The sequence below is a fragment of the Odontomachus brunneus genome, unplaced genomic scaffold (genome assembly GCF_010583005.1).
Source record: "Odontomachus brunneus isolate Ranch 3 - 2012 unplaced genomic scaffold, Obru_v1 Obru_scaffold_015, whole genome shotgun sequence".
NCBI classification, from domain to species: Eukaryota; Metazoa; Arthropoda; class Insecta; order Hymenoptera; family Formicidae; genus Odontomachus; species Odontomachus brunneus.
The window spans coordinates 39,827-62,160 of NW_022639465.1; the positions used below are offsets into that span (position 1 = coordinate 39,827).

The following is a 22,334-nucleotide window of genomic DNA, read 5'->3' on the forward strand; positions in this document are numbered from 1 at the left end:
CCCCCCCCCCTTCCCCCGGCGAATTGTCAACGCGATCGAGACGACGTCCGACGCGCTCCGCAACGACGTGTGCGACTGCTGCGATAAAAAACGAACGAACAAACCAATCAAGAAAATCACACGTCTTCTTTCGCTTCCGACGGCGCTTACATTCCGTATTACCTAACGGATACTTTTAAGGTGTATCACCGCTGATCCCGAAGATCATGTAGCAGATCGTGGTGGAATAAGGAAGGGAAAATCCTCGCGTACACTGAAAAGAAAAAGGATTCTGTCGTTGAAACGACAATCTGGGTGGGCCCGGCCGAGAATTCGATCAAAACGGGAACGACAGTGTTTGGTGGTCGCAGCCAAAACATTGCTGAATTCGTCGTTATGCGTGCCTTGCTCTCTCGGTGAGCTGCATGACGGAAGAACGCGTAATGCCAACCGCTATGTACTACCAGATACTCGAGTTCCAAATGCAGAGATAATTTTTTCAGTGTAGCTGCGCGAAATTATACACGTTCTCCGCGAGACTCTCTGCGCCGCGCTCGGCGCGTGTATTTTTCTCCGTGCGAACGTTGCGTAACGCCGGTGTGAAATCCACCGGGTGCGTGTGCGCGCGCATGTGTATGTGTGTGTTACATGATGTATGTGTGTATGTGAGTGTCTGTGTGTGTGTGTGTGTATAGCGTAAGCACGACACGCGCGAACCACGCCTATCGATTTATCCGGCCAATATCCGCGACTCGTGTCTGCTATGCGTTAGGGAGAGAAGCACACTCGGACGAAAATACCTTTGGACAATCGTCATTTTGGAGCGGACGATTACAGGATTCTCTCTCTCTCTCTCTCTTTCTCTCTCTCTCTCTCTCTCTCTCTTTCTCTCTCTCTTTCTCTCTCTTTCTCTCTCTCTTTCTCTCTCTCTTTCTCTCTTTCGTTCTCGTTTCATGTTGGTTTAGTTTCTTTTTTGTTTTCTACAAAAACCTGATGTGAAATGGTTGTCAATTAATATTAATGTAATTTCGCGAGTAACCACCGGAGTGTGCACAGAGAAGAAGAAAGAGAGAGAGAGAGAGGGCGGGTAAAGTGCAACGTGTTAGAATAAAAGCCGAGTTGGCTTTTGTCGCGCGCGCTCTTCGCGTTTCGCAATCTGGCGCGAGAGGACGATTTTCGGGCGTGAGAGGGAGCGCGAGCTTTTCAATCAAATTAATTAAGCGCACTATACTGACGACGAGCGAACGCGATCCACTTTCGAATTGATCGATCCTTTGCACTGTCTCGGACGCACGTTTTATCGATTCGACGAGGAGAAGGAGGTGAGGAAGGGGGAGGAGGAGGAGGATGACGACAACAGGAGGAATTCCGCGTTTGTGCAAAGCCACGCGCTCGCTTAACCTGTGTGACCTCGTTCTCCCACTCTCTTTGCTCTTCTTTTTTTTTCTTTAACCTTGACACGTAACTCGAGAATGTTAAGATGTATTTATTTTTTAAGACTAACCCCTCGGTACTCTCGCGACGATATAGTCTGATATTCTACGACAAGAGTAGAATCAAGGGGGATGAATTGTACAGATTTGCGGCGAGCGACGATTTATTTTCCGCACGAACCTCTGTACTGCGAGAGACGGGAGAGTCGAGCAGATTATCGGATTATTGTAGAAAACCATAGAAATATATTTTCCTCACGTGTACGTTGAGTCGCGCGGAAATAAACCGGATTGCGCGTACATTGCAGCACACTGAGAGAAAAATACCTGGGAATTTATCTGCGGGATATAATGCCTGTGTCTCTGCGAATTAAGGTTTATTTATGCGAAATAAACCTTCCTCCCGCGCGAATGCATTTTCAGATATTTTTCTTTCTCAGCGCAAAACAACGTCAACATTACACCGAGAAGAAATGCCTGAACATTTACTTGTGGGATTCATTTCTGCGAAATAAAGTTGATTTCTGCGGGATAAAGTCTATTCCTGCGAAATAAAGTTGATTTTTGTGAGGTAAAATTCACTTCTGTGAAATCCACTTTTCTCTTGCAGATATATTTTCAGGCATTTTTTTTCTTAGCGCAGCAACGGCGACATTACATCGAGGAGAAACACTTGAACATTTGCTTGTAGGATATAAAGTTGGTTTCTGCGGAAGGAAACCGACTTCTGCGAATAAACTTTATATCTCGCGAATAAATGTTCAAGTAACTTTTCCTCGGTGGTACCACAAGAGCACGAGTACCGGTGGATTAAAAATGTGCGCTGTTTTCCCTCGCTTGGACCCACGCTCTTATTTATTCGTCGCAATGGTGCGCGATCGGAACTCGCGCGATCGTCGTTTCGTATTCTCGATCGCGGAATCTCGTTGCTCAGTACAGGCGAACTGTGTGAGGGCGAGGGCGAAGTGGACGCCTCGCCCGTTCGTACATCTCAGCGATGAATCCTTTGCACTTTCGCTGACGACGTCTTGGCGGGGAGTCTTCACTTTAGAACGGAGCTCTATACGAAAGCTCCGTGACGTTTGAGATTCGGAAGATTGTACAGCGGTGTATCTCGGAGAGCGCGTCCAAGACGTCTCGATACTGAATTCGCAAAGGGTTGAAATCGCGGGGAAACGCTCGTCTGTATTTATGACCGCGCGCGCGCGTCGCGTGCTCGGCGCGCCAAGTGCGACTGCTCGATTCACGTCTCGCGTTCATGTTGGGGCCGAGCTCGGTGTCGGTTTGCGGATTGCAGCAAGCCTCTCGTCGCGGTTTGCGCCAAAAGAGCGCGGCGGGAGCGAGCGCGGAAACGGGCGTTCGCGAGTACGAATCGGACGTTCACATACACACACGGCGTGCCTTTTCTTCTCGTGTTAAGTCGGACGGCGAGCGATATTTTTCGAGGGCACGTCTTTCTTCTGAGGCGCAGCGGGCGAGGAGAGCGAAGTGGTGGCACGCGAAGTGTACGAAAGTAACGAAAACCATGTGATTTAGTCAGTAAGCGAAAACCCCCATTAGAATATAATCGCGCGATGCGCGGGCTGTGTTGCGCTGGCTTCATGACCCGCGAGACAGCCGCGGAGGAGCAGACAAATATATACACACACACACACACACACACACACAAGCGCGCACCGCGTACATAGAGATATATGTAACCCTAAACACACATGAAGAGTAAACATTGCTATATTATAATGTAATAATAATATTATATATATATATAAACATATATATATATATGTACATATATATATGTTATATATTGTCTACCGACAGAGCGAAGAAGTCTTTTTTTACGAGAATAATTTTATTTTTGAATGAAATACGAAATGAGAATAAAATTTCAATATATTAAATGTAATCAAGTTGTGCATGACTTTCTTACAAAATCCTGACCAACTTCTCCCTCTCGGCGATCCTGTCCAATTCAACGGCGAAATGAATATGAGACGCAGTTGTCCCGTCTTATCAGATCAGGCGTCGGGATTTTCCTCGCTCCGACACAGACGACATGGAATCTCGTTCAGTGCGTCACATCTGTGGAGGATAAACTCTGCTGCAAACTTCACCCCTTGCTCAGCGATTCCATTACGATAAATTAGCTAAGAATGAGGCAAATGGGGAAATCGACTGCTTATTATTTTGTTATTTATTTCCGAAAACTTCAACATTAGTATAAAAACATACAAATATTATAAAGACAATTATAATCTATTTTCAAGCTCTGTATTTCTTTCTTTATGGTATTCGTAGAAAATAAAAGTAAAAACTTCATTTACTATATATAGAAGAAAAAAACATTCCTGTTTGGAATACCTTTATTTTTTATATGTATTTTCAAATAAAATTACATAGCGTTACGCATAAAGTTATTTACAAGGGTATATTTTATAAGATTTGACAAAAATCCGTTTTTATTATTCAAAAATAATTTTCATTAGAGAAAGCACAAAATATTGGATTGCGAATACGTTTTTAAGTATGCCAAAAAAAATATCACCAAAATAATTATATCGTATATCTTATGTGAGATTATTACAATATTCAAATAAAATTATAAGATTTGTTTGATCCATTATAGTATCCTACAGGTTTCTCAATGGCTATTTTCGCAGCTCTAGTCTTTTATTCGAGACTTGACATACTAAGATTCTTAAGGCTCCTCGCCCCTCGCATTATCTATCTCTTTTTAATGATGTCAGAAACGAAAAAATGTTAAAAGTTCTTGCGAAATACGTTGAAATAAAAAGATATCTATAAAGTGACACTTGCAAACGGTTAAATAAATCTGTGAAATAGTTCGTGCATTTCTCTTTTGCTTTAATAATCAATAATTTGTCGTAAATTAACCTGAATAGAAATAGGCGAAGAAATAGGTTAAGAAGATGAATTGTATGTCACGTTAATTTACAACAAATTATTGATTGTTAAAGCAAAAGGGGAGTGCACGGAATATCTTGCAAATTTGTTTCATCGATTACAAGTGTTACTTTATGGATACATATTTTTATTTCAACGTATGTTGCAAAAATTTTTAGCATGTATTTTTTCGCTTCTGATGTCATTAAAAAGAGACAGACAATGTGAGGGGTCAGGAGCCTTAAGTTCAGATCAAAAGTAGGGCTAAAATTTCGACTTGAAATTATTGAACATCTTGGAAAGAATCGGCTTACGCGTTGCACAGTAAACTGTTCCAAGCACTGAACTCTATCAAGCTCTTGTCCGGTTCCTACGCGGTAGTCTTGCAACTAATGAAAGTGCATTAATATTAGACAATAATCAGGCGTATGTCTACGCAAACTGTACACAGATCCACTAGAGAACGGTTGCATTTCCGCTCGAGCGGCTGGAAAGCTACGTGGCGTCGGAGAGCGAAGTTGAATTCCGGCGCAGCAGAGGGTGCGTCCCTCCTCTCTGTCCGCGTTAATTATCGCAATTGACTAATTGGCTCAATTGGGAAAGTTCTTGGTACAAATTAAAATCGGCGAGCGTAGTTTTAAAAGTGTTCTAATCATTGGAACGACCTTTCATTCTGAGAATCTCTTTTTAACGAACGCGCCGGCCAGCGCTGATCCTCGTTTTATTTTCCTTTATTTCGGCTCGCGCCAGGTTTCACACTGGCAGCCGAATGCGAAGGCTGAAACGCGAAATTTCCGGCGGGTAATCGCCGTGAGCCACAGCCGTGTGTACGATTAACGAACCGGCGTGTTGCGTTCTTATTTGATAAAAGAATTATTTACCGTTACGTAATATTACGTAACGTCATACGCGAGCGTAAAAACGAGCGTGTTAAATCGCTGGCACGATGTGCTCGGTGATCGATGTGCCAGACGTGAAATACGCGTTGCCTCTTTTACGGTATCCACAAATTTGCAATGACAGCTAAGGATATACGATTTTGCGATATATCGCGAGCACTGCGATTTTATTTTCCTAATGCAATGCAATATGCAATTGGACTTTTATCGCAACATTGTACCTAAAATTCAAAATTACTCGTCATTTTAGTTAAGTATCTGTGCAAATATCGCGCAACAATCTATAATATTCTATATTATCTAATCTAAACTTACATTAGAGGCATGATGGAATTATCCCATTATAACAGCTTTAAAATGTTAAGTTGCATTATTTCTTTTTAAATATGATTTTTTATATATGATTTTAAATATGATTTTTATATATGTATATTTTTATATATGTTTTAGAAGATTACTAATATCGATTGTCATTAATATCTTAGTAAAAGAAGAAAATAAAAAAGTAGTCTTATTGTCTTATGATAAAAGTGTCGTCAGTAAATAATTAAAATTAATTAAACGTGAAATAACATATCCTTATATATTGCATGCCTTAATAAGTCGTTTTACAGACGTTTGAAAAATATTTATTCGAAAATAAACAAGTTTCGTAAAATATCTCCTATTTTACCCGGCGTAGAAGATATAATAAGATTAAGTGATGTTTTTAAGATAACATCACTTAACTTCATTACATGTTTTTATTTTTAAGTATTTCTTTACAGAAAAACTTGTGTTTTCTTATAGTGGACATTTCAAAGAATATTTTGATGTAATACAGAGAGAGAGAGAGAGAGAGAGAGAGGGGGAGAGAGAGAGAGAGAGTTGCTTTATTTAGTTGTAATATGATTAATATTTATTTAAATATTACGGTTCCCATCATGGCTCAGTTTTCCATATAATTAAAAGTCTCTTTGGCGATATAAAATCGCGCTTGCGATACAAAATTGCGCGTGATTTAAAATCATATATACAATACACGATTGTGACACGATCACATTTATTGCGATTCTCAAAAAAGATTACGTCGCGATACACAATTTCATAAATTGCATATTCCTGACGACATCTGCAAGCTTCTGTTCCGAAGCTTCGGTTAGACCGCGGTTTCACTTTTACTTGAAATATCAATTCACGCTTGCGCAAATTGGAAACGGACGACCGTGTGCTCGGGCATTATCCGTGCTTACTTTCATTAATTGTTACATCCATTAGGGACATTAACGAGAGGTTGCGCGTAACCTTTCTAAAATCGCATTGTCAGAGGCGTAATTATACTTGTCGAAGAGGAGCGGAGGAATTCCGCGTCGCGATATGAAACTTTCACATTTCCGGTGCTTCGTTCGCGTCTCGAAAGTCGTCTTGTCGTTAGCGCGTTATTGCGAAGCGAAGAGGAGGATTCATTGCGGCGAGCATTCGATGCCGCGATAGGCGCGCGGTATAAATCGAGTCACGTCGCGATACATTTTCTTAAATCCTGCATAGAGTTTTGTTCGATGAGAAAATCTGCCTTGAGGAAAGAAACGAACGGAAGGTACGAGTCGTGTACGTCGGAATTAAAATGTCGCTAGGAATGCTATTCTCTTCTCACTCTTTCGCGTAGCTTCTGGATTCTACGGCATAGAGAGGCACGTGTGTGCGTGTGTGCCGACGGTCGCGCAATTATCGCGCTTAAGATTACGACTGCTGGTCTTGTCCGTTAATAATTTGCGGTTATTTTTAGCCGGAAGGACACCCGTGAGCGTGTGAAACAAAGTGCACACCAAAGTTAATAATAAAAGAAGTTAAGTCCCGAATGAGTGCATTTTGTCGCTGTTTATTTTTGAGTTTTAAGCTTTAATCGGCACGCTGGGCACCTTCATCTGACACGCTGAGGTCGTTTTAGTTTTCGCTAATTTAAACTTCATAAAAACACCAATAATACTCCATAAAAATTATGAATATGCTCTGAAATCGGTGGAATATAAAATTACGTAAATAAATTATCGCAAATATTCACTTGAGCGTTTCATTTGATTAGAAATCAAAGTGTATGGTTAACAGAATCGTGGCGATTACCACATAGGAGAAGACTGCTTCTATTATGTTTGTAAACAATCAGTCACGACAATGAACTGTTTCAGAGGTTGTGACTTCGAAATTCTGAAATAAAGGACATCTAGTTCTATTAAAAGTAAAAAAAATCGCGAGTTTCGCAGAGAGGCCCGTTCTGCTTTTCGGCACGGTCTAAACAACGAGGAACACAGGAGATAAAAATTCAGAGGATGCGCCGCTCAGGTTTCGCGCGTGCGCGCCGAAGATATCGCCGCGTTATCAGCTCCGTTATCGCGGCCGTTATCGGTGCGCGCTTTGCTCCGTTTAGTATTGAAAGCGCCTTATCGTGCGGGGTAAAGTAAATAGCGACCCGTTCTGTCGATCTGCGTCCTTTATGTCGACTGTATTTTCCATGGGCACAAACGCTTTTCTCCTGTCTCCATCTCCTCTTCCTCGTTAACCTCTTCAGCAGCGATTTAAAATGACTGCGTGACTCCCTTCAGAGTAGGTTTGTTTTTAATAAACGTATCTAGATTAATTTTCTCTTCATTGTTATTTCTGTGGCGAGAATTTTGGAAGACAGAATACAAAATATATCTAACTTATATTAACTATGAGTTAAAAAGTATGTACTAGTTTAACTTGAAAAAGGGGGTAATTATCGACTATAACGGAGCACCCTCCAATGACCTCCACCTTGATATATATTATCAAGGACACTGTCCTGAGTGACAATCAAAAGGTTTTAGCCGGCGCTCATTGGTTGTTAAAAAATTATTAGCAAAAAAGTTGCATGTATGTAATGAATGTAATTTTTGGACATTGTATATAAATAAAAAATCGAATTTGTAACTTAAGAGGATGCCCACACACACAAACACAAACACACACACACACACACACAGAGACGCACACACAGCGCCTAAACGCGCGGTCGCCAGCCCGCCCGGGCATGTATTCCTATTATATATGCATGATTGTTATAATTTTGCAAAACTTCATAAAATAAAATGTAATTTTTCAACATTTTTCAACATCCTATATACAAAACATTTGAATTTGTAAATTAAGAAGATGCCTACTACACATACATAACTTATAATATCTTTTTTTTTAGTAAGTACTGCAATCTCGAACGACTAGCGGGGGGCTGCGCCCCCCGCACCGCCCCAACAACTAACCTAACCCAACCTATCGTCACATTAAGCGTCAGTCATTGTTCATTAAAGTGTTCAACTTTTGTGTTAATGTGACGATAGGTTGGGTTAGGTTAGTTTTGAGGGGGGGTGCGGGGGGCGCAGCCCCCCACTAGTTGTTCGATATTGCAGTTATTATTCGACATTGCTCGTTAACGGTACACAGTATCGAAAAACTATAATATATTTTTCAAACTTCTTTCATCAATAACTTTTTAAAAAACAATGAGCGCCGGCTGAAACCTTTTGATTGTCACTCAGGACAGTGTCCTTGATAATATATATCAAGGTGAAGGTCATTGCAGGGTGCTCCGTTATAGTCGATAATTACCAGAGTGTTTTCCGGTTACCCGGTAAATGTAATTTGGCTGCCCTTGGAATTGTAAGAATTACATGAATATAGATGCGCATAGGAGCGCACTCACAAGACTGCATCTCCTGTCCGTGCGAACAGGACAACATTTCGATGCTGCGACGAGGAGGAATCATCATTCCCATGGATCGCTGGCACGCGGTCGGCGCAGTTTTCCACGAGGTAACTCGACCCCGTTCTCCAATTGATCGATCTCTAATTAAAGCTCGCGATCGTGAGCATCGTGGCGATTACACCGACAGGATCGTCGGAGAGGCGAGTGAGGAGGCAATGCGAAAGAGTAGGGGAGCCAGAACCTTGATGCCAGCTTGGGGACGATCGTCGCTAAGGAGACGCGCGACGCTCCTCGTTCCTCTCTTTTCTTCTGATCTTTTCTTACCATTTACCTTGGCTTCGGTGGAATGTAAAAGACAAGTGGACGCGCGGCGGCGGCATATCCGCGGGCGCAGAGGCCTGTTTATTCGGACAGGAAGAACGTAATAACGCGCGGCTGCGAGTAACGACGCGACGCTAAGTCGGTCGGCAGACGTATTTCGTAAGGTGTCGGCGAAATTTGTCAACGTCTCACAATCGAGAAATCGTCGTAATCCGACGAGAACTTTTGTTCAGGTTCAGACCGGATATTATATAAGGATCCATCTGGGTAAATGTAAGTTTGCATTATTTGGACCTGATAACCAATTGAGGTTAACTTGATTAGGGCATGGGATAAATTTTGAGAGAGAATAAGCAGGAAGAAGCAGTTGGCGAAAGGTCCAAACTTGAATTGTCGAACTTTCTTTCCGGTGCGAGCACGTTTTATGGCTTATTTACAACACATGAAATAAGCTTGACGTAAGTTGGAGTAGGAAATAAAAATTTATCTCATTTACGTTTATGCTGCAGCTCCCTTATAATGAAAACACTTCTCTTAGAGAAAGAGACTATTTCTAATATAAGGAAGCTAGAGTATAACGTAAGCGAAATAAATTGTTTTTATTTCTTACTCTTCATTTTTACGGCGAGCTTACTCTGTGCATTGTAGACGAGCCTTTATGGCATTTTTATTTCACACGAACTTTGTAAATCACCTCTATTTTTTAAAATAGTATAATATATACGGAAAGAATTTTACGCTCAAAAAAGCATAACTTTATTCATAGTGGGGAATTTTGTTATATATGACCATAAAAGGATTTTTTTAAAACAAAGAGAAAAATATTCCAACAGCGTTATTCTTTCATTTCATATTTCAGAAACTAAAATATGCTACTGAAAAAATTGCCATGTTTCTGGCGAAATTTACTATGTTCTTCTTGGAAACATAATAAAATTAAAAATTCTTTTCAATTTTACTATGTTTCCAAAAAGGAGAAAAACTGTAATATTCTCTATCTGTATTATGGATATATAATATATTACGGTTTTATATGGCTAACTTTCGCACAAAAGACAGATATTCCTTTGCAAAAACTCTTTAACTTTTTAAATTGCCGAGGGAATGCATAAAAGTCTATTTACGTGTCTGTTTACGAGTTCATTTATATGTATAAGCTGTTCGCGAAGTTTGCCACAACTGCTTATCCTTCGCAGAGAAAAACGAGAAAGTCTGCAAAACTTGTGTGCCCGTAACTGTTTCTTGACAAACTACGGGAAGTGATTTTAGATTCTGCCAATCGTCACGGTGATCCATTGTTCTCTGTATACACCCAGCAAACACAATGTTACATGTAGCATGCTTGTTAGTTGCAATTTCCTACTCAACAATGTAACTGTTATATAACATATGTACTCTACAAGATGCCCCAGACTCTCTTCTGCAATTTTTATGGGAACAAATTGAGACGAACACAAAGGTCTCATACCGTTTTGCGATATTCACAATCAATTTTGAGATATCGTGATTATGCGATATGCTAGCAAAATCTTTTCGTTATTATATGGACAGCAAAAAGATTTGCTAAGAGTACTAATCACTATTTGCTGGACATAATTTTCTGAATCTACAAATTATTTATCTATAAGAACCATGATGGATTTATATAAGTAGTTGCAGTTTTGTTCCGATAGCAAATAAATTTGTTCAGGATACATTATTTTGCATTAATAGCAAATTAACGTGATTCTTAGGACAAATACATTTAACAAATTTTTTCTATCCTGGCAACAAAACTACTGCTCTGATAACGAATAATTTGTAAAATTAGTTAAATCAACTAAATTTTTTTGATGTCACTATGCAGTAGCAACGACGACTTTGCTAAAAGAGCAAAATTATTTTTCTCTGTGTGGTAGTAATGCCGTTATATTTATATATTAAGTATTCAAACTGAACGAAAAAGTCCTCTATTATTTTGCAAACGACAACATAGATTTTCAGATATTAATTAAAGAAGCTTTGGTCGCGCACAATCGTGTAATAATTTTATTTCATTAATAATTAAAAATCTACGTGGTTACTTGCAAAATGATTAAGGGCTTTTTTGTTCAATTTGATCTAATACAAACACACAACAGCACACGTTGCCACTGCACGCAAAAAAAGAACTAGCTTCCAGAGCTGAAAAATAACTGTGGCAGATAAGATGTGTCACTGAAATAGGGACAGCTAATGTCGATACTATCGAAGCTAAATTTATTAAACTTAGGCGCTACAGCGAGAAATATTAGCTGCTAGAAATAAATGACTGTAACAAATGATTGTAGCTGTACGGCAAACTTCTTTAATATATGCATACGATAAGAAATTTAGGAATAACTGCCATTTTCTTAGCTACTTGAAATAGTGTGCATTTTTAATGTCACCTAATATATTTGTATTTCATAGCGAATGCATCTTAGCTGTCACAGCCAATTCTTAATAGTGACAGCTAAACGATTAGCCTTGTGACTAAGTTTGAATCAGCTACCGCGGTTTAGCTGATATTACTAAATCATTTTTTTGCGTGTACAGCTCACCTACCATATCGCGCGTGATCATTCACTGATCTTCCTTAATTAATATCTCGACTATTATTGCAGGTATCGCAAAACGGTATGAGACTTTTATGTTGACCTCAATCCGTGTTCCCACAAAAATTGCGGAGGTGAATCAGAGAAACTCTGTATATCAGTTACATTGTTGAGTAGGAAATTATAACAGATTACATGTTACATGTAACATTGTGTTTGCTGAGCATCATTTAAAATAATTGCAAAATGATATGGTATTAATATCGCGGATATGGCAGCGGTAACGTTGCCATATTATTATACGAGTCATTATCGACAAATGTCCTTTTTAAATATTAAAACGAAACAAGCGCCTCATTGACTCTGGATGTCGAATATATTTCGCGAATGAGGCTGACCTTCGATCGTCGCTCGACGATTTTGATTATTGAGGTGATTAATTGCGCAATTAACGGCATGGTAATTTATACGCATGGAGAAATGTCAACGTTATCATTCGGCAATATCAAGAGCTGATATTTAGCTTATTTATATACAAGAAAGGCCAATTTTTATTCGAGACGATATTTAATGTGATTAATCGAGCGATCGATTCTGTATGATAAACAGATGATTATTATCACAGTTGCTCGACGCCAGGCGCTTTGTACAAATGCAGTTTCGTAGTTTGGTGGAATCGCGTCTTTATAATTGATCATGCAGAAATCTCCGATTATGATTCGCGTATCAGCTCGCTGGTTGCCGGATGATCGTTAATGGTACAAAGAAATAATTACAATATATCCCGATAAATTTTTGTTTCTATGTATTCGAAATTTTGCTTTCTACATGGAAAAAAGAATTCTGTTGGTACAACCGAATTTTCGGTTGCTCAGGAATCAAACGAAAACTCGGCTGTAGGAACAGAAAAATTCTTTATGAGACTTCTGTATAGTCAATTGTTCTCAGTTGCCTCAACCGAGTTCTAATATCGTTGAATGTTCAGACGAATATTTTCGATTGCGACAACAGAAATATTAGTTTTCATAACAGAGATATCGCTTCTGATCATCTAATTTTCAATTAGTTCCTATTTGGTTGCACCAACTGAAATTTTTCTTGCGTGTACCTAGTTATTTAGTTATATGCTTATTCTATATTTTATATTTATATACAAAATATCTATCTACGGCATTATTTCATGCGTGACTTTCGCGACAACTTGGGTGACTTTCGTGACAAGGAAGAAAGAGCAGCAATTCTGGATTGCCAATGCCACACATAAAAAAATACTCTCTGCATTAAATTGTTTACTTGTTTCAAATACTTCGTTTACTTGCTTATTTGTTTCAAGTATTGAGGTTTATGTATCTGCACATCCATTGTAAGTTTATCTCAAGTTTATTAAAAAACAAATCAAAGTCGAATTTATTAAAAAATACTCTAAATCCTAGCAAGTTTCAGTATTTCAATCAAGAGAATTAAATTAAAAGAGAAATTTAGTTTACTTATTGCATAGAGTCGATCCAATTTTTTATGTACACAACAAAGAGTTTTTTTCTTTAATAAAGATTATTATTGTTATAAAAATTGTGTTTGGGATATTGTCTCGATATTCTTCGCATTCCAGGAAACTATTTAAAATTTTGTTTAATTTTTGGAGAGGACAATGTCCACCGAATTTTCGGAATTATGTCATTCGATTGATCGCGCGTGCGCGCGGGTTTTCCTTTCGAGAACAGTCGATATGGGCGAACTTCATTCGCGGCGTCTCTACGCTCTTGTGTCGCGCGCTTCGCATCAAAGGCGCGTAGAAACGACGGACGCCGTTTCGCAACACAGACACATTGTATATTTATAGATTTTCCACGTAATTGTGTGGTATTCCTGCGCATTCCTTGTCCTCAACAGGACGACGCCACGTCGGATCGCGGCGGTTTATGCACGCGCTTAGATACGCCGAGGGAATCGCGATTGCAGGCGGTTATCACTTTCCTCAAAGAATACAGAGGCCCTCGCACGCCGCGGTATGTAGAACGGATTTCGCTTTATCGCCGAGAGTTCCCGGAGCATTCGGCCACAATGCAGAAAAGTGCAGCGCGACAACGATACTTTCTCGCGATCGCCTGATCGATACAGTCTGAGTTCTCGCCAGAAATTGATAACTTAGTGTAAACACAGATTACTTAGTTTAAGATTTTAGATTAAAGTATTGACCTTTCTTTGATCTAACTTAGATTACAATCTTGTGTACTTGGGTGACTTTCGTGACAAGGAAGAAAGAGCAGTAATTTTGGATCGCCAATGCCGCACATAGAAAAATACTCACTGCACTCAAGTAAATTATTTACTTTTGTTTCAAGTAAATTATTTGTATTTCGTTTACTTGTTTATTTGTTTCAAGTATTTCACAGGTTTATGTATCTGCCCATCCATCGTAAATTCTTCTCAAGTTTATTAAAAAAAACAAATCAAAGTCAAATTAAAAAAAATATTCTAAATCTCTTAGTAAATTTTAGCATTTGAATCAAGAGAATTAAATTGAAAGGGAAATTTGGTTTGTTTACTGCGTAGAGTCGAACCAATTCTTTCTTCAATGAAGTTTTACAATATTCTTGTAAAGAAAATTTTATGAATTTAAGTACTTTTTTATGAGTTTTTCCAGAATTTGTGGAGTTTAAGTATATATATTAAGAATATATTTAGTATATATTAAGAATATATTAAGAATATATTAAGAATATATTAAGTATATATTTTAAGAAATATTATTAAAAAATATTTTCGTTGAAGGTAATCATTACTTGAAAGAAGAAGAATAAACTGAGTAATTGCTTATTAGAATGATATTTTTCTCTTTATATGTGTGTGTGTGTGTTGTGCGCACACTCGCATGTGTGTAGTGGCAGTTGGTTCGTTATTACCAATAGTGGAGTAATTTTGACTCCCTTAATTACTTTTTCTTCCGCTGTTTTAACGTTTTCATTTTTTCCCGGAATGAAAGTTAAGTCATACCAATCGCAAAAATAACTGTTATTAAATTGCCACTCGACGGTTGTAGGTCAAGATGGCTAAAATTAACAATCTGAGATTGAGAAAAAGTACGGCACGGAACGACGTGAAAGTTTGCGTACAGAGTAGATAAAAAAAGAATTCCTTATCTTTCGTAAGATAATATTACATAGGAAAGAGAAATGTCACTCGTGGAGTATCGAGATTAAGCACCGGCTCGATGCAGAAACTGAGTCGCAATTAGGGATGTGCGATTCATGAAATTGTGTATCGTGATGCGATCTTTTTGAAGAATTGCAATAAATGCGATATATCTCATCACAATTTTGTATCGTGATTTTTGAATAAGGCAATTTGGGGCATGATGGAAACCGTAATATTTAAATAAATGTCAAACATATTAAAAGTAAATAAATCAACTCTCTCCTCATACAGCATCAAAATATTCTTTCAAATGTCCATTATAAGAAAACACAAGTTTTATTGTGAAATAGTTAAAAATGAAAGCATATGATAAATGAGTGATTTTGAATTGCAGACGCGATCTTGTGACAAAGGTCCAATCGCATTGCGATTCAAGACAGGAAAATCGCAGTACTTGCGATATATCGCGCAAAATCGCATATCGCCTAGTCGCGTTCGCTCTAAGAGCGACGTTGTCGCAAATCAATGCGCGAAGCGCAATTCCGCACGGGATTCTGCGAATCTCCGCTGAAAACGGATGGCCCCAGGCGAAGGTCGCGAGAGCACCGCCGCCTCAGAAGTCATCTAGATCTCCTTAAGAGAGCCGATCCGACAGCGCGATGGGGAAAAATGCGAGGCCGCATACGTCGGTGCGTCCGTATGGAGTTACAAATGCGCGAAACCGCGACGGCGAACGCGCGATTATCGCGAATTCCGCACCACCGCGCTGTGTCTCATTATGGCGTCCTCAGCGCGCGTCCTTCAATTAGTCAGTCGTAGTTCAGCATGCGGAACTGTGTGCGTGTGTGCGCGCGCGCGCGCGAGAGTGCGTTCTATTCATCTAATTGCCCGCGCGAATAATCGTCTAATTAATGACGATCGAATAATCCAGCAGATAGTGCGGCGAACTTGTCGCTTTGTTTAAATAATGTTGCGAGAGCCGGCGTGACTCATTACGACTCCAACACAACGAGGCTTCCTGAGGATCTCTTCGGTCACTCGCGGAACTCTGCTTGCGTGAACATCGCGGGGATGTTTGTTCGCATTGTTTAGGCACGTTGCGCGGTGTTATTCAAGTTTCAGGATTTGTCTATCACCACAGAGACAAGATAGGAGGATAATTATGCGGAGAATTATTACATTTGTTCTCATGACGTATTATATTCGATTGTCTCTCATACTTGCGTGTTGGTTAAGCCGTTGGTTAAAGCCGTATTTACCACACTTTGGCAAAATATTACCGCGTGTGTATCTCCTTTGCTCTGCTTAGCCCCGCTTAGCCCCGGGCGATTTATCGAGACGATGCAATCGCGATTTATGATACTCGATATCGCTTGATGTTGTTTTATCTGCGTGATCCTGTTGTGGGTAAATTCAGGGGAGAACACGCTCGCGTATTTCAATTTACGCGTCGCCGCTGTTACGCAACGTTATAAAAGCCGTGCCGTGTTCCCGGTGTTATCTTGATTTTTGTATTTTAAGTGGCTTATCTCGATCCGCCGCTCTCTGCTATTAAGCGACGCGACGCGTGGGATAATAGATTTCATCTGTTTACTCGTTGCACAATATACCCGCCGATGAAGTCTGCACTCTTTTACCAGCCAGATTCGAGATATATTTAATTATCGATACACGTGATTTTAATGCTTTCCCTATATATAAATTATATATATATAACTTATATACATTATATACAGGGTATAGCAAAAGTACCGGAACACCTCAATATTTCAGAAACTAAGTATTTTGGAAAGAAATGTTTCAGATAAAAATTTTATAGTTTAAAAAGATCTATTTACTGGTCTTATCAATTTGACCTTAGATGGCGTCGCCAAGGTCAGGATAAGGTCAACTTTGCTTTTTAAATAGAAACATGTATTTTTTATTATGGAATGTAATTCTACGTAAAGAAACAAACAACTTTTGTTTGAAAAATTTTTTTATACGACCTCTATTTTCTAAGATATTTACGGAAATATTTACAAAATTATTGATTTCAATAATTTTTTACTCGAATTCTATCAACTTTACCGAAAAATATCAAGAGATGAAAATTGTTTATTTTATTCTCATAGAGGTTTGAGAATTTTTTCAGAATTTTGTGTTAACTTTTTAGTACTTCAAGAAAATGCAAGAAAATGCAGTATTAAAAAGTTAATACAAAATTCTGAAAAAATTCTCAGAGTTCTATGAGAACAAAATAAATTTTCATCTCTTGATATTTTTCACGAAGCTTAAGAATTATAGTTTTTAAGCCTAGTATAACTCAGAACAAAAAGATCTCGGTTGGAACAAGAAAGGAAGCGTATGTTTACTCTTGACGTCGAATACTGTCAAATCGATTTTTTTACGAATTTTCGGAGAACGAATGATCTTATGAGTCTCATACTCTAGAACTATAATTCTTAAGCCTAGAACAACTCAGAACAAAAAGATCTCGGTTGGAACAAGAAAAATAATATAAGTTTACTCTTTGTCCGATAGACTGTTTGTCAAAAAACTTTTTTTTAATTTTTCGGGCTTATAATTAAACTTATTAATTTGTGCTTTTGGAACAATGTTTGGAACAACTAGAACAATCTATATCGGTATCGGAATGCTTTATTTTCAAAAATGGGGTGCCAGCTCAAAAACATTTTTTTCATTTTTTGGACTTATAATTCAACTTACGGATTTGTCCTTTTGGAACAATGTTTGGAACAACTAGAACAATCTATTGCGGTATCAAAATGTTCGATTTTCGAAAAGTGGGGTGCCAGCTCAAAAAATCATTTTTTTTGTTTTATTCGAAAACCGTTTCGAATGAAACAATATCACTTTGGAACAATGTGGTACAAAGTCAGAACAATCTGGAATAACTTTCAAAATTATAAATTTCAAAAAGTGGGGTGCCAACTTCATACACTCGTTTAGAGCGGATTAGACGACGATGATGCGGATCGCGAGCAGCAATGTGCCGACGGCGCGTCGCGGTTGATCCGCGCGCAGAATCCGACTGTGAAAAGTTTCGCCTTATCTCTCGTTCCTGACATTGTTATCGCGATGTGTCACTGCTGCGGCTGTTGGGCGCGGGAAAACGTGCCGGGATAAGTAGGCCAAACCGGAGCGGCGATGCTTTGTGATGCAGATAAGTCGGGGCAGCGCTAATATAACGCGACGGCGAGCGTCGACGCGCCGTTCGCACGCGGGCACGCGCGACGTCGAGCGGAATGCGCGCGTAAACAAAGAGCGCGCGCGTGAGACAAAGAGAGCCCGGGATCGACTCCTCGTGCCAGACGCTCGTACTCGATGCCAACTGGGGATGCGCGATTTACGAAATTGTACTGAGAGAAAAATGCATGATAATTGGAACTATAAACACATAGTAAAAAAAAATATAGTGAGGAATACCATAAAGTCAGTAAGCGTTACCATAATTGTGGTAAAGATCCTAATATAAGTATGGTTAGACCAACCATAACAATTTTTTACTCTGATTTATGATGATGTGAAACATAAATATAGTTGAGTTACACATATGAAATAGTACGATGAATTAACTATTTTATATAGTCAACGCAACTGTATTTAATCGCAAAAAATAGTAAATGTGTCTATATTTTTACCATTTATTTTACTATATACACATGTTAAAAACGACAAAAAAAAATAATTAAACACATAACTATCCTAAATAGCGAGTATAAATAGATGCATGATAAATTTTACTATATTTATAACTGCCAATTTACCATAAATGTAGTAAGGAGATCTCTATTGGATGAGCCTATATATATTAAGTTAAATATAAAAAATAATATGTGAGCGTAGCATGGCAGACAGCACACTGGACTATCATGCATAAAGGTCCCGGATTCGATCCCCAGCAGAGCCGAAAATTTTTCATGCATCACAGGCATATGAAAAGAAAGATCAACCACCACACGCTCGGACCGTAGCAAATAGGACTGGAAGAAGAGGAAGAAATAATAACGTTACTACTAAAATATTGGTACAGTTTCGCACACAACTATTGCGCATGTTAAAATCGTATTTTTAAATGTTTCTTGTAACAATATTTTATGGTAAATTTTAATATACCAATATTCCATGTTATTTTATGACAGCTATATATGGTATGGTTATGTGGACTATATTTTATGGTTACCTTTACTATAAATTGTATGTTTACGTTTAACTATAAAAATATGGTTGACGCCAAAATTAACTGTAAAATATAATGAGATTATAGTTAATTCAACTATTTTTTTTCTATCAGTGTGTGTATCGCGATCCTTTTTAACCCTACAGTCGTTGCATGGGATCTTTAAGAGAATATTATATCCAAAGCAGTCTTTTCTTATATTTTACATGAATCCAAAAACCTAATTAAACAAAGAAAATATCTAAGTTCTTAACATAAAAGATATAAAATAATTTTTTATATTGGGGTCTCTCAAGATTCCATGTGTCGACTCGTGTTCGAAAAGTAGCGTGACGACTGTAGGATTAAGGATCCCAGTGAACGCGACGTATCGCATCACAATTGTTTATAAATATGATTTTAAGTCGCACGCGATTGGTAGTGTGATTTTGAAATTTGTATCGCTGACGCGATTTTTAATCATAAAGGAACCTTAACGGGGAACTGTAATGTTTGATTAAATGTTAAACATATTAAAAATAAATAAAACAACTCTCTCTTCGTACTGCATCAAAATATTCTTTGAAATGTCCACTATAAGAAAACACAAGTTTTATTATGAATGAATTATTAAAAATGAAATAAGTCCTAAGAAAAATAAATAAGTAACAATGAAGTTAAATGGTGTTTCCTTAAAAATATCTAACCTCATTATGCTTTTACGGCGGGGCAAAATGACAGACACTTTACAAAACTTATTTATTTAAAAATAAATTTTATTTAAAACGTTTTTAAAAGCGATTTAATTAAGACATGCAATATGTTATTTTACGTTTAATTTGACCTATGTTTAAGATTCTATGTTTAAATTTAACACAAAAGTGCTTTGCGCCAATGTTTAATTGATCTATACGAAGCGAATAATCGAGTGCTTCACGCGAATCTTCCTGTTTTATTTCCCATTCCGTTATTTAGAATTTGATATCCGGTTCTCCACAAAGCCGCAGCTTTCCCGCGAAAGTCAAGTCACGAATTGGCGAACCGCGAAAATGCCACATACGCGTCATCGTCATTGGTCTTGCGCAATATTTGACGAGTCTCTGGGCCGTCTGCCAATTGCGGCCTAACTTAACGCACATTGCGGATAAAGCGGCCACGAGGACAACGATGTGAATCACGAACTGGCGTCAAATGATTGTGACCACAATGTGGTGGTCCAACAGCAAAAACCAGAGAAGAAAAGGAAATCTTTCTCTCGAACAGAAAGTACCCGTTCGAGCAACACGAGTATGCATTTTTTACTTATATATAATACTTCTTATATTTTTCTCTTTTCTCTTCAACCATGTAAATATCTCCCTGATCTAAAAAAGAGAAAAGGAAAAAATTAGTTGAAAATGTTTACAAAATGTTAAAGACAAAAACGAACAAACCAAACAATTCTGTATACCGAGAAGGTCTTAAATATAAAAAATGAAAAAAAAACAGAGTCAACATATTTTGACTCTAAATAACAACAATAAATATCAACAATAAATTAAAAAAATATATAAACAATTTTTATCTCGAGTACAAGTTTTAGTAGTTAACAAATACCTCATTACCTGTCAAGATTTGGTACTAAACTTCCAGAATCTAGTTTGATCACATAAATGTATAGTTCAAGCAACTGAATCATGGATTTGACAAGTAAACCTATCAAAAAATTACACTCTGATTTTTTTTTAATTTGGCATAAATGTAGAAGTACAAACAATATTTAGGTCATGTTTTTTCATTTTAACCCACTTTGAATTTCACGGGCAGTTTAAGCTTTTCAATGCTTACTTCTATTATCAACAAGTACAACAAAAATGCATAAGAAATAAAATTGAATACAAGATATAAGTGTTTTTGATTATGAATATGAAGTCAAATGTGTAAAATTATTTGTATAAATAATAAAATATTTAAAGAAAACAAAAAAAAGTTGAAAAAGTTGAAAAAAATTATACAAATAATTTCTCGGCTTGGCCGAGATTCGAACCATTTTTGACTAATTTAACACAGATTTGAAATATTTCGGTTGGAATCTCGAGTGTATGAAGTTGGCACTCCATTTTTTGAAATTTATAATTTTGAAAGTTGTTCCAGATTGTTCTGACTTTGTACCACATTGTTCCAAAGTGATATTGCTTCATTCGAAACGGTTTTCGAATAAAACAAAAAAAATGATTTTTTGAACTGGCACCCCACTTTTCGAAAATCGAACATTCTGATACCGCAATAGATTGTTCTAGTTGTTCCAAACATTGTTCCAAAAAGACAAATCCGTAAGTTGAATTATAAGTCCAAAAAATGAAAAAAATGTTTTTGACCTGACACCCCATTTTTTGAAAATAAAGCATTCCGATACCGATATAGATTGTTCTAGTTGTTCCAAACATTGTTCCAAAAGCACAAATCAATAAGTTTAATTATAAGCCCGAAAAATTAAAAAAAAGTTTTTTGACAAACAGTCTATCGGACAAAGAGTAAACTTATACTATCTTTCTTGTTCCAACCGAGATCTTTTTGTTCTGAGTTGTGCTAGTCTTAAGAATTATAGTTTTAGAGTATGAGACTCGTAGCGTCATCCGTTCTTTGAAAATTTGTAAAAAAATCGATTTGACAGCATCCGACGTCAAGAGAAAACACTTGCTTCCTTTCTTGTTCCAACTGAGAACTTTTTGTTCTGAATTATACTAGGCTTAAACGACGAAGCAATTTCACTTTATTTTGTCATGACATTTTGTAATTATTTCCGCCAATTTTCCTATAATAAAGATTAATTTTTGTAAGAAATCATCTTTTTCTTGAATTTTTGTCACCTCAGAAATATATTTCAATCATCCTTATTTTCAATCATCCAAATAATTATACTTTTTTAAATCAGTATATAGAACTTTTTTTTTTAAGAAAATAGTTTCATCTAAAAAAACCTGAAAATATTTTTGTTAATTTTAATATGTTATTAAGTTATGAATTTTTTTTACGAAATTACATTTTTTGTCGATTTCGGCAAATTTAAATTGTTATTGCAAAAAATTGTTAATAAATGACTAAAGTAACTATTGGAACATAAAATATAATCTCTCTAGAGTATCCCAGTATTTTTTCAGATTTTTTAGATAAGTTTAACTAAAAAATGTTACAGGACTTAAAGAGGTCACCGTGCAAATGGCGTTAGTAAAAAACATAATGCGGAGGGTTAAAAATATTTTATGT

General features: G+C 37.5%; 1 long non-coding RNA gene across 1 annotated transcript in view; it reads right to left on the bottom strand.

Moving 5' to 3' along the window:
• Window positions 1–3,271: 3,271 nt before the first annotated feature.
• The window catches only part of LOC116841278, a 128,535-nt gene continuing 109,472 nt past the window's right edge, over window positions 3,272–22,334 (bottom strand). The window contains exon 3 of the long non-coding RNA XR_004377529.1: window positions 3,272–3,494. This is a non-coding gene — a long non-coding RNA (uncharacterized LOC116841278). The remainder of the gene's footprint in view (window positions 3,495–22,334) is intronic.